This window comes from Cyprinus carpio, chromosome A12, assembly GCF_018340385.1.
Source record: "Cyprinus carpio isolate SPL01 chromosome A12, ASM1834038v1, whole genome shotgun sequence".
Lineage (NCBI taxonomy): Eukaryota > Metazoa > Chordata > Actinopteri > Cypriniformes > Cyprinidae > Cyprinus > Cyprinus carpio.
In genome coordinates, this window is record NC_056583.1 from 26,233,627 (window position 1) to 26,246,469 (window position 12,843).

At 43.0% G+C, this 12,843-nt stretch overlaps 1 pseudogene; it reads left to right on the forward strand.

Moving 5' to 3' along the window:
* Positions 1-4,114: 4,114 nt before the first annotated feature.
* Positions 4,115-11,413, forward strand: LOC122147068 (annotated as a pseudogene).
* Positions 11,414-12,843: the final 1,430 nt, after the last annotated feature.

The following is a 12,843-nucleotide window of genomic DNA, read 5'->3' on the forward strand; positions in this document are numbered from 1 at the left end:
AAGGGAGTCTGCGGGGGAGACGGGGATCATCGCTGCTCTATGTGTTGAGCAGGTCAGCTTGTTCCTGAAACCTCAGTTCTGTCAGTGTGCTCCTCACACAAATACTGCAAATACTGCTACTCTTCTCAACAGAGTCGACCTCTCCACGCACCTGCAGACGTGAGGAGGAAGTGATGTCATTGCGCCAGGGCCAGGTCACATGAAGGGTCGGAGGTCAGCGGATGCTGTGATGTCAGAGAGCGGACGGATAGAGGCGAGGGGTTCCGCAGGAACACGGTTTGTTAAACAGCAGCTTCTCAGAGGGTGTTGTAGTTCTCACAGGATCAGTGACGAACCGTCATGTCTTAAAAACCGTCACCTGACACGAGTTTCATCTCTCTAACCCTTCAGCAAACATAGCCCATTCTCCAGATCAACCTTTATCTAATCATTGTTCCGTCTATTTTTGTACCAGTTTGTCCTTTTACCTATTAATAAAATAAAGCAGTTTTAAATAGAGTTTTCTGAGGTTTCTTTTCACGCACAAATCTCTCGAGCCACTATCTGCTTCCATGGAAATAAAAATAATGCTTTATATTTCATACAAAGAGCAGGGGCTCCCCCAAGGGCCACGGCCACCCCTGTATAAACTCTGGCCACCCCTAGGATGATTTGCAGTGGCTACTATTAATTTAAATCTATTTTAAATCTATTAATTTTAGATCTATATAATTTATATATCATTTAATATAGTTACCGATCACACGAGAGTGACTTTTTTCTCCAGAAGTCCGCTGCATAATTGCAAATGTGACATTGATTTCATACAACAGTTCAATAAACAAGAAGTTAATATCAAGGCGTTTTACGTTTTAGACAACATATTCAGTTTTTGCGCTCTATTTCTAAAAAAACAAAAATCATTCCAAACACAGCCACTGTTGTTGCGTCTCTGAGCAACATTGATAGTGTTTCGTTCCTGAATGAATCAACTGTTAAATGATTCGGTTCAATCGCAATGACTCCCTTATTAACAGTGACTCGATTGCCACCTACTGGCTGTTTTAATTTCACATTTAAGGTACCATTTCATTTTTTAACCATTTCAAACATCAGTTTTCAATGTTTTATGTTTAAACTGCATCAAAACATTATTTATTAATTTGTAACTCCAGGTTAAAGTATTCCATGTCCCTCAGAGCTCCGTTAAACAGTGTGTAAAAACATCTAAATACAGTTCCTGCTTCAACTCACCGTTGTAATATGTTTTTGGAGTTTTTTAGCACCAAAATTTATAATATACGTAACCACATTGTTTCCACTCATACTTCTGCTGCCTCCCTCCTTAAATATTTCTGCATTTTCTGGTATTTCTCTCTCTAACTTTGCTATCCATGACTCCCAGTCTCTCTGTAATATGGTTTCAAAACTGAAAGCCTCAACTTCCAGAGCTGATCCGATACCATCTTGTCTTTTAAATCATGTTTTGATTCCCTGTCTCCTGTTGTTTTGAGAATTATCAATAAACTCTCTGTGCACCGGTGTGTGCCAGGAGCACTTAAAACTGCTGCTGTCACCCCTGTACCAAAAACTAACAACATGGACTTTAATAATTCTGAATAATTTTCGTCCCATCCCAATCTTCCATTCCTCGCCAAAATTTTGGAAACAAAACAGTGGCTACTCAATTGCTTTCTCATCTGTTCCTCTAATGATTCTTTTTGAGCCACTTCAATCTGGACTTCCGTAAAAACTCCACAGCACTGAAAACAGCGTTAGTTAAGGTCACTAATGAATTGTTAATGGCTTCTGATTCTGGCCATCTGTCTATACTGATTCCTTCTTGATCTTAGTGCCACTTTTGACACTATAGATCACTCCTTTTAATCACCGTTTAGAGGGACTATCTTTGGAGTTTCTGATTCTGCATTAGAGTGGTTTAAGTCCTACCTCTCTGATCGCAAGCAGTTTGTTTTTGGATGGGTGATTGCCAAGTCGCCATGAGATCGAGTTGTGGTGCACTGTGGGTGTTCCCCAGGGATTCAGTTTTGGGCCCTTTACTTTTTAGTATTACAGTTTTCCATTTGGCCAACTTTTAAGAAAACTCTTGGTATTAACTTTCACTTTTATGCCGATGACCATCAGATCTATATACATTTTCAAACCTGGTGTCAATATGCCTGTGTCTCTTTCTTTCTCAATGTTTTACTGAGATTAAAATTATGGATGTCTGAAAATTTTCTTTGTCTAAAACAAGTGGACAAGACTGAAGTGATGCTTATTGGTTCCCCATCATCAGTTGTGTAAAGCAGAGTCCATAACCTTAAGTGTGGATGGCTTCTGCGCTTTACAATTCCAAACCTAAAACTAAAAAATCTGGGGGTGATATTTGACGAAATGTAACATTTGACCATCATGTTCGTAACATCATTTTTTCATCTCAGAAAATGGCATTGCAAATTACGTCCCATTTTTACTTTCTCTGTGGCTGAAAAGTAAATCAACACTTTTGTTTTTTCACCTCATTGATTATTGTAATGCATTGCTGGCTTGATTTTATAAAGCTACCCTAAGTAATTTACAGTTGGTACAAAATTCAGCTGCTAGAATTCTGACTAGGACCAGTGCGAGGGAGCACATCACACCTATCCTGGAAAAATTGCATTGGCTTCCTGTTAGTTTTCGTATTGATTTTAAAATTCTCATGCATAAGGCCTTGAATAATTTGGCCCCTCAATATTTGTGTGAGCTTCTAACCCCCTGCACTCCTACACGTGTTCTACGCTCTTCTGAAGCTGGTCTTTTAACTGTCCAAACAACACGGCTAAAATCTATGGGGTGATCGGGCTTCCTTTTTATATTTTCTGATATTGTTTTATTTTTTGTTGTTTTTGGTGTTTTATCCCTTAGTGTTTTTAAATCGTCCCTTAAAACATACTATTTTAGGACAGCTTTTATGTGATTCATGTGATTACTTTGTTTGTTATTATATTGGCTTTCTATTTTATTTAATTCTTTTGTATTTTTGTTTGATTAGTTTTTACTGCCTGCTCTGTTATGTGTATCTTTTAATTTCATTTTTTATGTAAAGTGCTTTGAGATGCTACTTTTAAAGGCGCTATATAAAATAAAGTTTATTATTATTATTATTATTATTAAATGGCACTTCAGATGCAGTTTCTGTTTTCTCTGCATTGCAAAGATCAATTTTGTTGATACCTGATTGCATTTGCTTGGTAACAGCCCAAATGCAAGTGTCTGACTTAAAAGATGGTGCACACTTTTAGAAAAAACATGGCAGGTAAAAGTTTAAAAAAAAAAAGCCTCAGCTGTCAGCACACTTAGAAATAAGATATCAGCACAATAACACACACAGCAAAATATTGTCTAATTTTCGTTATCGATAAAATCCCAGAAAATCACAGAGATATCATTTTTTTGTCAATATTGCAAACCCTTTATTTATTTATTTATTTTTTGATGTGCCACCCCAAGATTTACTGTGGCCTCATCTGGCCACCCCTATTAAAATTTTCTGGGGGCGCCACTGACAATTTTTTGATTTGCTACATCAAGTTTTTCTCTTTCAGATTCTCTCTTATCTTACAGTTGTGTTCACATTCTCTAATGCACTACACATCATGAATTACAAAGCATTAAATCTGGTTTGTTGTTAAATCATGTGTTCACATATTTGTTTTTAATGTTTAACATTTTCATCTCTTCTATATGAAACCTAAAATGCAGCAGTTTACATGAATTTACACTAAAATAAACCCCTCTGCTGGTATAACTGCGCTGCATCAGTACACACTGTCGGGGGTAACGCGTTACAAGTAATGCTTGTGTAATGTAATCAGATTACTTTTTCAAGTAATCACTAAAGTAATGTATTACTTTTTAGTTTACAGGAAATATCGGAGATACTTTTTCAGATAAGTAACACCAGTCCCTTTGTTTCTCATGTAGTGCCTGAAACATTAGGCAAAGGCAGACGAGAAAAAGTAGCAAAAGTAATGTAACGCATAACTAATAACATAATTAGTTATTTTTTTAGGAAGTTACGCAATATTGTAATGCATTAGTTTTAAAAGTAGTTTTCCCAAACACTGTACACTATCATATAAGCTTATAAATGCGTGAACTTATTTACAGAGTTTGATGCAGGCGCTGATCGGGCCAGCCGCTGCTCCCGCGCGGGGTCCTTCAGCAGACGGTGCGGGGCGGAAGTCGCACACACACACAGAAGCGCGCGGTGCTGTTGTTTCCGTCGATAATCTGGTTTAAGCTCTTGATTTGTGTGTTTCGTCGCTGTTTATTAGTAGTTTGCGTGGCTCCAGCCATGGCTCCTACTGTACAGACGCAAGCGCAGCGGGAGGATGGACACCGGTGAGAGATCACACACACACACACACACCTTCATCAGCACTCTGTTGTGTTTAATTGAGACATCGCACAGTCGTGACGTCCCACCTGCTGGGTTTTTTTTGAGGGATTTCAGCTGTCTGATGTGTATCTGATAGTTTCTGAAGGAGTGTGTGACGTTGCTGGGTTTCATATAGTGCTCATCATTAGTTTAGTGTGTGTTGTGCGGGCGCAGTCATGTCCTGTGTTTGTACCTCTGACTCAGCGCCATTCACACGTGAGAGAGGGGCGGGGCTGACCGAGGGAAAAAACCTGGCTGGGAAACAGAGGTGTGTTTAATCTCTTGTGTGCTGCAGAGGTCTGGTGTCGTGTGCAGAGTGAAGTATTGGAAACAGTCTTCCAGATATCCCTTCGATCCCAAATTCATCACCTATCCTTTCGAACCAGCCACAGGTGTGGTGTGTGTGGTGTGTGTGTCTGTGTGCGCGTGGTGTGTGTGTCTGTGTGCGCGGGTGTGTGTCGTCTGTGTGCGCGTGTGTGTGGGTCTGTGTGCGCGTGTGTGTCTGTGTGTGCGTGTGTGTCTGTCTGTGTGTGTGCGTGTGTGTCTGTGAGTGTGTGCGTGTGTGTCTGTGTGCAGTGTGTGTATGTGTGTCTGTGTGTGTGCGTGTGTCTGTGTGTGAGAGTGTGTGTGTGTGTGGTGTGTCTGTGTGTGTAGGGCTGCTGGGATGTGCTGCAGTGACGTGTGTGTGCGTGTGTGTCTGTGAGTGTGTGTCTGTATGTCTGTGTGTGTGTCTATGTGTGTGTGTGTGTGTGGTGTATGTGTGTGTGTGTGTGTGTGTAGGGCTGCTGGGATGCGCTGCAGTGACCGTGTGTGTGTGTGTGTTGCAGGTTTGTTCAGTATAAAGCCACGTCTCTGGAGAAACAGCACAAGCACGAGCTGCTCACTGAACCGGATTCGGGGGTCACCATCGACCTCATCAAACCCTGGACACGTACCGCATCGACCCCAGCAGTGAGCACAAACACACACAACACACTCATTACACTCAATACACAATGAGATGCGTGTGTTTGGTCAGAAGCTGCATGGTGGGAAATAAAGGCGCCTTGATCCTGTGTGTTTCAGTTGCTTTCTGCTGGATCCTGCTGATGAGAAGCTGCTGGAGGAGGAGATTCAGGCTCCGTCCAGCTCAAAGAGGTGCGAGAGAATCACACACTCCCCTGTGACCTTTGACCCCCAGCACTGACTGACGAGTGTGTGTGTGGTGTGTGTGTGTTCAGGTCCCAGCAGCACGCGAAGGTGGTGCAGTGGATGAGGAAGACCGAGTACATCTCCACCGAGTTCAACAGATACGGCGTCTCCACGAGAAGGTGGAAGTCAAGTGAGTGTGACGCCAGTCTGTCTGACATCTCAGTGAGACGCGCTGATCATCATGTGACCCGTGTGTGTGTGTGTGTGTGTGTAGGATCGGTGTGTCCGTGAAGCAGCAGTTCACAGAGGAGGAGATCTACAAAGACCGAGACAGTCAGATCGCAGCCATCGAGAAGACATTTGAAGATGCACAGAAATCCGTGAGTGGACGCAGATCTCTCTCACACACACACACACACACACACACGTGACGTCAGCATTGATCTGATGTGTTTCTGATTCATTCTTCTGTGTGAATCTTCCAGATTGCCCAGCACTACAGCAAACCCAGAGTCACGCCGGTGGAGGTTCTGCCCGTCTTCCCAGACTTCAAGGTCACACACACTCACAGACACACACACACGACCACACACACCTCACAGACACACACACACACACACACACTCACAGACACACACTCACACACACCACACACACTCACATACACACACACACACTCACACACTCACAGACACACACACACACACACACACTCACAGACACACACACACACACACACACACACTCACAGACACACACTCACAGACACATATACACACACACACACTCAAGCACACACACACACACTCACAGACACACTCACAGACACCACTCACAGACACACACACACACACACAACACCACACTCACAGACACACTCACAGACACCACACACACACTGAACAGACACACTCACACACACACCACACACACACACACACACTCACAGACACATCATCAGACAGACACACTCACAGACAGACACACTCACAGACACACACACACTCACACTCACAGGACAACACTCACAGACACACACACACACACCACACACACACACACACACACTCACTCACTCACTCACAGACACACTCACAGACGCACACCACACACACTTACTCACACACTCACAGACACAAACACTCACAGACACACACAATCACCAGACACACTCACAGACAACACAACACACTCACACAGACACAGACAACACACATACACTCACAGACACAGACAACACACACTCACAGACAAACACACACACTCACAGACAACAACACAACACTCACAGACACACTCACAGACAACACACACACTCACAGACACACTCACAGACAACACACACACTCACAGACGACACACAAACACTCACAGACACACACACTCACAGACACAAACACTCACAGACAACACACACTCACAGACACAAACACTCACAGACAACACACACTCACAGACACAAACACTCACAGACACCACACACTCCACAGACACCACACACTCACAGACACCACACACTCCCAGACACCACACACTCACAGGACACCACACACTCACCAGACACCCACACACTCACAGACACCACACACTCACAGACACCACACACTCACAGACACCACACACTCACAGACAACAAACCCACTCACAGACAACACACACTCACAGGACACCACACACTCACAAGACACCACACACTCACAGACACCACCACACTCCCAGACACCACACACTCACCAGACACCACACACTCACAGACACCCACACACTCACAGACACGCACACACTCACAGAGACACACACACACACACTCACAGACACACACACTCACAGACACAAAACACTCACAGACAACACACACTCACAGACAACACACACTCACAGACACAAACACTCACAGACACAAAAACACTCACAGACACACACACTCCCAGACACACACACTCACAGACACACACACTCACAGACACACACACTCACAGACACCACACACTCACAGACACCACACACTCACAGACACCACACACTCACACACACCACACACACAGACACACACACACACACTCACAGACACACACCACACACACTCCAACAGACACACACACTCACAGACACAACCCACTCACAGACACACAAACACTCACAGACACAAACACTCACAGACAACACACACTCACAGACAACACACACTCCCAGACACCACACACTCCCAGACACCACACACTCACAGACACACACATATTCACAGACAAACACAAACTCACAGACACCACACACTCACAGACACCACACACTCACAGACACACACATTCACAGACACACCACACACTCACAGACACACACACTCACAGGACAACACACACTCACAGACAAACACACACTCACAGACACCACACACTCAACAGACACCCACACACACTCACAGACACACACACATTCACAGACACACACACTCACAGACAACACACAATCACAGACACACACACATCACAGACACAACACATTCACAGACAAACACACACTCACACACACAGACAGTGCTCAGATCTGTCCCTCTCTCCTCACAGATGTGGATTAATCCGTGTGCTCAAGTCATCTTTGATTCTGACCCGGCACCTAAAGATGTTTCTGCTCCGGCGGGGGTGGACATGATGTCACAGGCCATGATCAGGGTGTGTGTGTGAACCGTCTCTTCAGATCAGTGCGTCATCACAGACTCCTGAGAAACCAGCTAACCTGACGTGTGTGTGTGTGTGTGTGTGTGTGTGGTGTGTGTGTGCTGTGTGTGTGTGTGTGTGTGGGGTGTTCAGGGGCATGATGGGACGAGGAGGGGAAATCAGTTTGTGGCGTACTTCCTGCCATGCGAGAACTTTGAGGACACGATGCGCAAACGACGCAAGAGAGACGTGGAGGAGGATCTGGAGTACATGCGGGTGGGATGAAACTGTAAGACTCCTCCAAACACACGATCATTCACTCACAAATATCAGTGACGCACGTTCAATTCACATAATTGTAGTTAATTAGCAGGATTATAAGCGTAAACGGTTTTTTTTTATACACAAATGATTAGAATTCAATAACATAGGCCTAGATGTGTAATTATTAGATCTGGAGTTTACACAGCATTTCTGAATCCAGGAAGGTCAGATTTTTTTTTGCACAACAATAATGGAACTTTTTTCCAATAGTTCTGGGGTGTAAGATTATTAGTCTATCTTAGCAATTCTGGTAAAAAAGGAAAAAAAAGCCTAAAATTAGAAAGATAAAAAAGTCTAAAATGATTATTTTCTTTCCCATGGCAGAAGAAGAAAAAAAAGCAGTTTCATATAAAAATACCTATAAAATAAAATTTAAAAATAAAAAATGACAAAAACGGCGAACAAAATTGCCAAAAATGTTACTAAAAAAAAAAAAACGAAGAAAAAAAAAAAAGGAAAAGAAAGAAAAAACTACAATAGGGATACAGGATCTCTCTGTGTGTGTGTGGGTGTGTGTGTTGTGGTGTTGTGTGCGCAGGTATGATTATGAAGATGAGCAAAAGAAAACGCTCTCGCGAGAGTACAAACTGGAACGTGAAGAAACAAGGCCGAAGTAAAGGATACGAGGATCGGGCAGAACTATTCTTCATCTTCGGAGACGGAGAACGGAGTTTATTATAATGAGCTGGAGACCAGGTAACTTTCAAAATCACACAGACGGCTCCGCCCACTCGGCTGAGTGTGTGTTTTACTGACCGTTGTTGTGTGTGTGTTGCCACCCCGAGGGTGCTGCGGGCTGAGCAGGCGGGGGTAGGGGCGAAGGGCGCTGGAAGGTCTAGGGGTGAGCGCTCATGTCGTCGACCGAACGCTGTGCTGGGGATGTAAAAACCAGTGAGAGACATGAACGAGAAGGGAGCTGGCTGGAGGCTCAGGTCAGTTCACATCACACTCAGTATCAGAACACCTTTAGAAACAGCACATCGAGTTCATCACTGATCCCCGTGTGTGTTTGGTGGACAGGAGGCTCGCAAGGCTCCAGCTGGGGAGAATCACGAGCCCGAGGATGAAGAGGAGGAGCTGGACTTGGAGAAAGACCTGCAGGACGTCGGTGGAACACACAGCCCCTTATATTATACACCCTGTGTGTGTTACAGATACAGCGACAATGTAGAGCGGCCGGTCGGGGGCGGGATATCTGGGATGTTCCCTGTAGGAATCGATGTTTGGGTGCACAGCCTTCGAGTACAGTAAAAGCTTATTAAAAATCAATCAACACTACAGAGTTGTTGTGAAGATTAAAAGATTACAGTACACAGAGGTCAAAAAGTTGGAAACATTACTATTTTTAATGTTTTTGAAAGAAATGCTCATCAAGCCTGCATTATATTGATCAAAAATCAGAAAAAACAGTGAATATTGTGAAATATTATTACAATTTAAAATAATTGTTTTGGAAAATATTTATTTATACTTTAGTAAATAATTATCATTTATTTCTGTGTGATGGCAAAAAGCGAATTTTTAGGATCATTCATCACATGGATCCTTTAGAAATCATTCTAATATGATGATTCTTATTATCAAGTTGGAAACAGTTCTGCGGCTTATATTTTTTCAGGGAACATTGTGATACTTTTTAGATACTTTGATGAATAACAAAGTTAAAAAAAACAAAAAGCTATGGTTTTTAAAATATAAATATTTTGTAATAACAATTACAAAAGTAATTTGGGGTCAGTATTTTTTTCTTTCTTCTTTTTAAATAAAATCAATACTTGTATTCAGCAAGGATGTTGTAAATTGATAAAAAGTGATAGTAAAGAAAATATATTATTAGAAATGTTTTTTTTTTTTTGAATAAATGCAGTTCTTTTTAACCTTTTATTCATCAAATTATATTAGACAGCAGAACGTGTTTCCAACACTCATAATAAATCAGAATATTAGAATGATGTTTTCTAAATGATCATGTGATAGGACTGGATGTTACATGTGACACGGAAGACGGGAGTAATGATGCTGAAAATTCAGATTTGCATCGGACAGGAATAAATTATTTTTTTAAAGTATATTCAAATTCTAGAAAACTATTATTTTAAGTTGTAAATAATATTTCACAATATTACAGTTTTTTCTGTATTTTGATCGAAATAAATGCAGGCTTGATGACGCAGAAGAGACTTCTTTCAAAAAACATTAAAAATAGTAATGTTTCCACAACTTTTTTTACCTGTACTGTATATATATAATATATGAGTAGAACGACATCGGCATGACAGCTGTACAACGTAAAATAAGGAACGGACTGAAGAGAGCCGATGCGATCAGGGCTCAGGACATCCCTAACAAGAATTATACTATAAAGTTATAATAATTGCATAAGTGTAATAGCAGAGTCAACACTACAGCTCTTACCAATAGTTATCCTTGTTATAATTATCATCATAGTTATAGCTATAGTTAACATCAGTTAATGTGATAAATATCATGATGTGGTGATATAATACGCTGCCTCTGTGTTCCTGTTGCTCAGGCGAGCGAGCGCGCGAGAAGGCCAGCGACTCGGGACAACTCTGAGAGCGAGTCTGAGCGCGAGGATGGGAGCTGGGCCCGCGATGAAGACGAGGAGGAGGAGGACGAGGAAAGCCAGTAAGAGGCGCGAGAGAAAAGAGCAGCGGCAGCGCGAGAGCGGCGGGGACCGGCAGGCGCGTGACGACGGAGGAGATCTTTCGGCAGCGATGAAGACAGCGAGGAGGACGATGGGGAGAGCGGGCGAGGAGCAACAGCAGCAGCGTCCAGCACGCAGCCGGCAGCGAGAGAGCGTCCGACCGCCAGCGACGCCAGCGAAGCGAATGAGACGCACACACGGCCCCGCCTTTTCCAGCAGCTGCTGCACTAATGCTGGTTTCCTGTTCGGCCTTTCTGAACTCAGCTCTGTCCCAATCCGCTGTTTGTGTCTCTCTCGATGAAATCATATTCTGCTTGACTGGACGTGGTGTGTGTGTGTGTGGTGTGTGGTGTGTGTGTGTGATCTTTAATAGAATGCTTGGGTGTGAGATATGAAACTGAACATTAACTGTTTGTCCTGCTGTAGTGTGATCCTAGACTCAGTTTTCATTTGCTGTTCTGTTTTAATTTATCTTGCTTCATCATCATGGAATGAGCGAGTCACCGCATGAGTGAAAACACCTTTATTGTGGTAGTTTTTCCTCGGTACAGTGTAAACATTGTAAATAAACAATGATTTTGTTGTTTCTAGCAGTGGAGTGTGATTCCCCTCGTCACACATGCAGTAAAACCAAATCACAAACGCTGTCTGAGATCAGACGTGATTTATGTGACGTGTTGATCCACAAACACATCATTTACAGAAAAATCAGACTTTCTCCCCAGACTTACAGGCATGTCTTACATGAAATGAAACGAGAGTAATGAATTTATGGTGAGATATTTAAAAACAGAATAGTTCCCAGCTCTGAACGTCATTTGTCCGAGTGTTGTCATGATTCGAGGCGAAAAAACATGACAATTTCTCCTTCAGACCATCTTCAGTCCAGATCGTCCGGATTACGAACCTCAACAGATCTACGAGAGATAGAGGAGGGGGATTAAATTGCTTTGTATGTCGGACAGTAATGCTCATTCAGAAATACTTTTTCAATTGTTCTGAAACATTAGGAAAAAATCTAAGATTGAAACGTCCAACTAAAACTAGGCCACGCCGATGCATTAGTCATTTTTTTAGAACATTATAGAGACTAGATCGCTCTGACCAACATTCCTTAGAACAGTCACCAGTGAGCCTAACCCTAGTCCACGACTTTCCCCACTTTATAACATTTGTTCATGAACGTTGAGCAGAAATACAGGATTATTTTGTTTTCTTCATATGCATCTCTTTTATAAAGGGCCACATCACAGTAAAACGTTCACACCACGAGGCAGGGGTCAGTGCTTGCCTTTGTGAGATCCGCAGAATGCACCAGCCGGTTTCGTGCTGCCGGCGTACACATCATCTGCTGCTATACGCTGCTCCGGTTTAACAAGCCTGAGAGAGTGTAGAAGCGTGTCAGAGCAGATCGCAGTCCCAGCCTGTGACCAGAGCCCTGCAGCGATCTGTACTAACCAACGGGACTGGAGAAGATGGAAGCAGAGCGGGATACGACACGCGTCCCGGCACCGTGGGTCAGTTTTAAACTGTACACGATATACGGTGCATCTGACTCGAGTCAAAGAAAACCACACTACTGCTACTCACGCAGATACTGCTGTAGACCTTTACTGTAACTTGAGCAATAGTATCATTGTGGTGTTTATTTTTCCAATCTT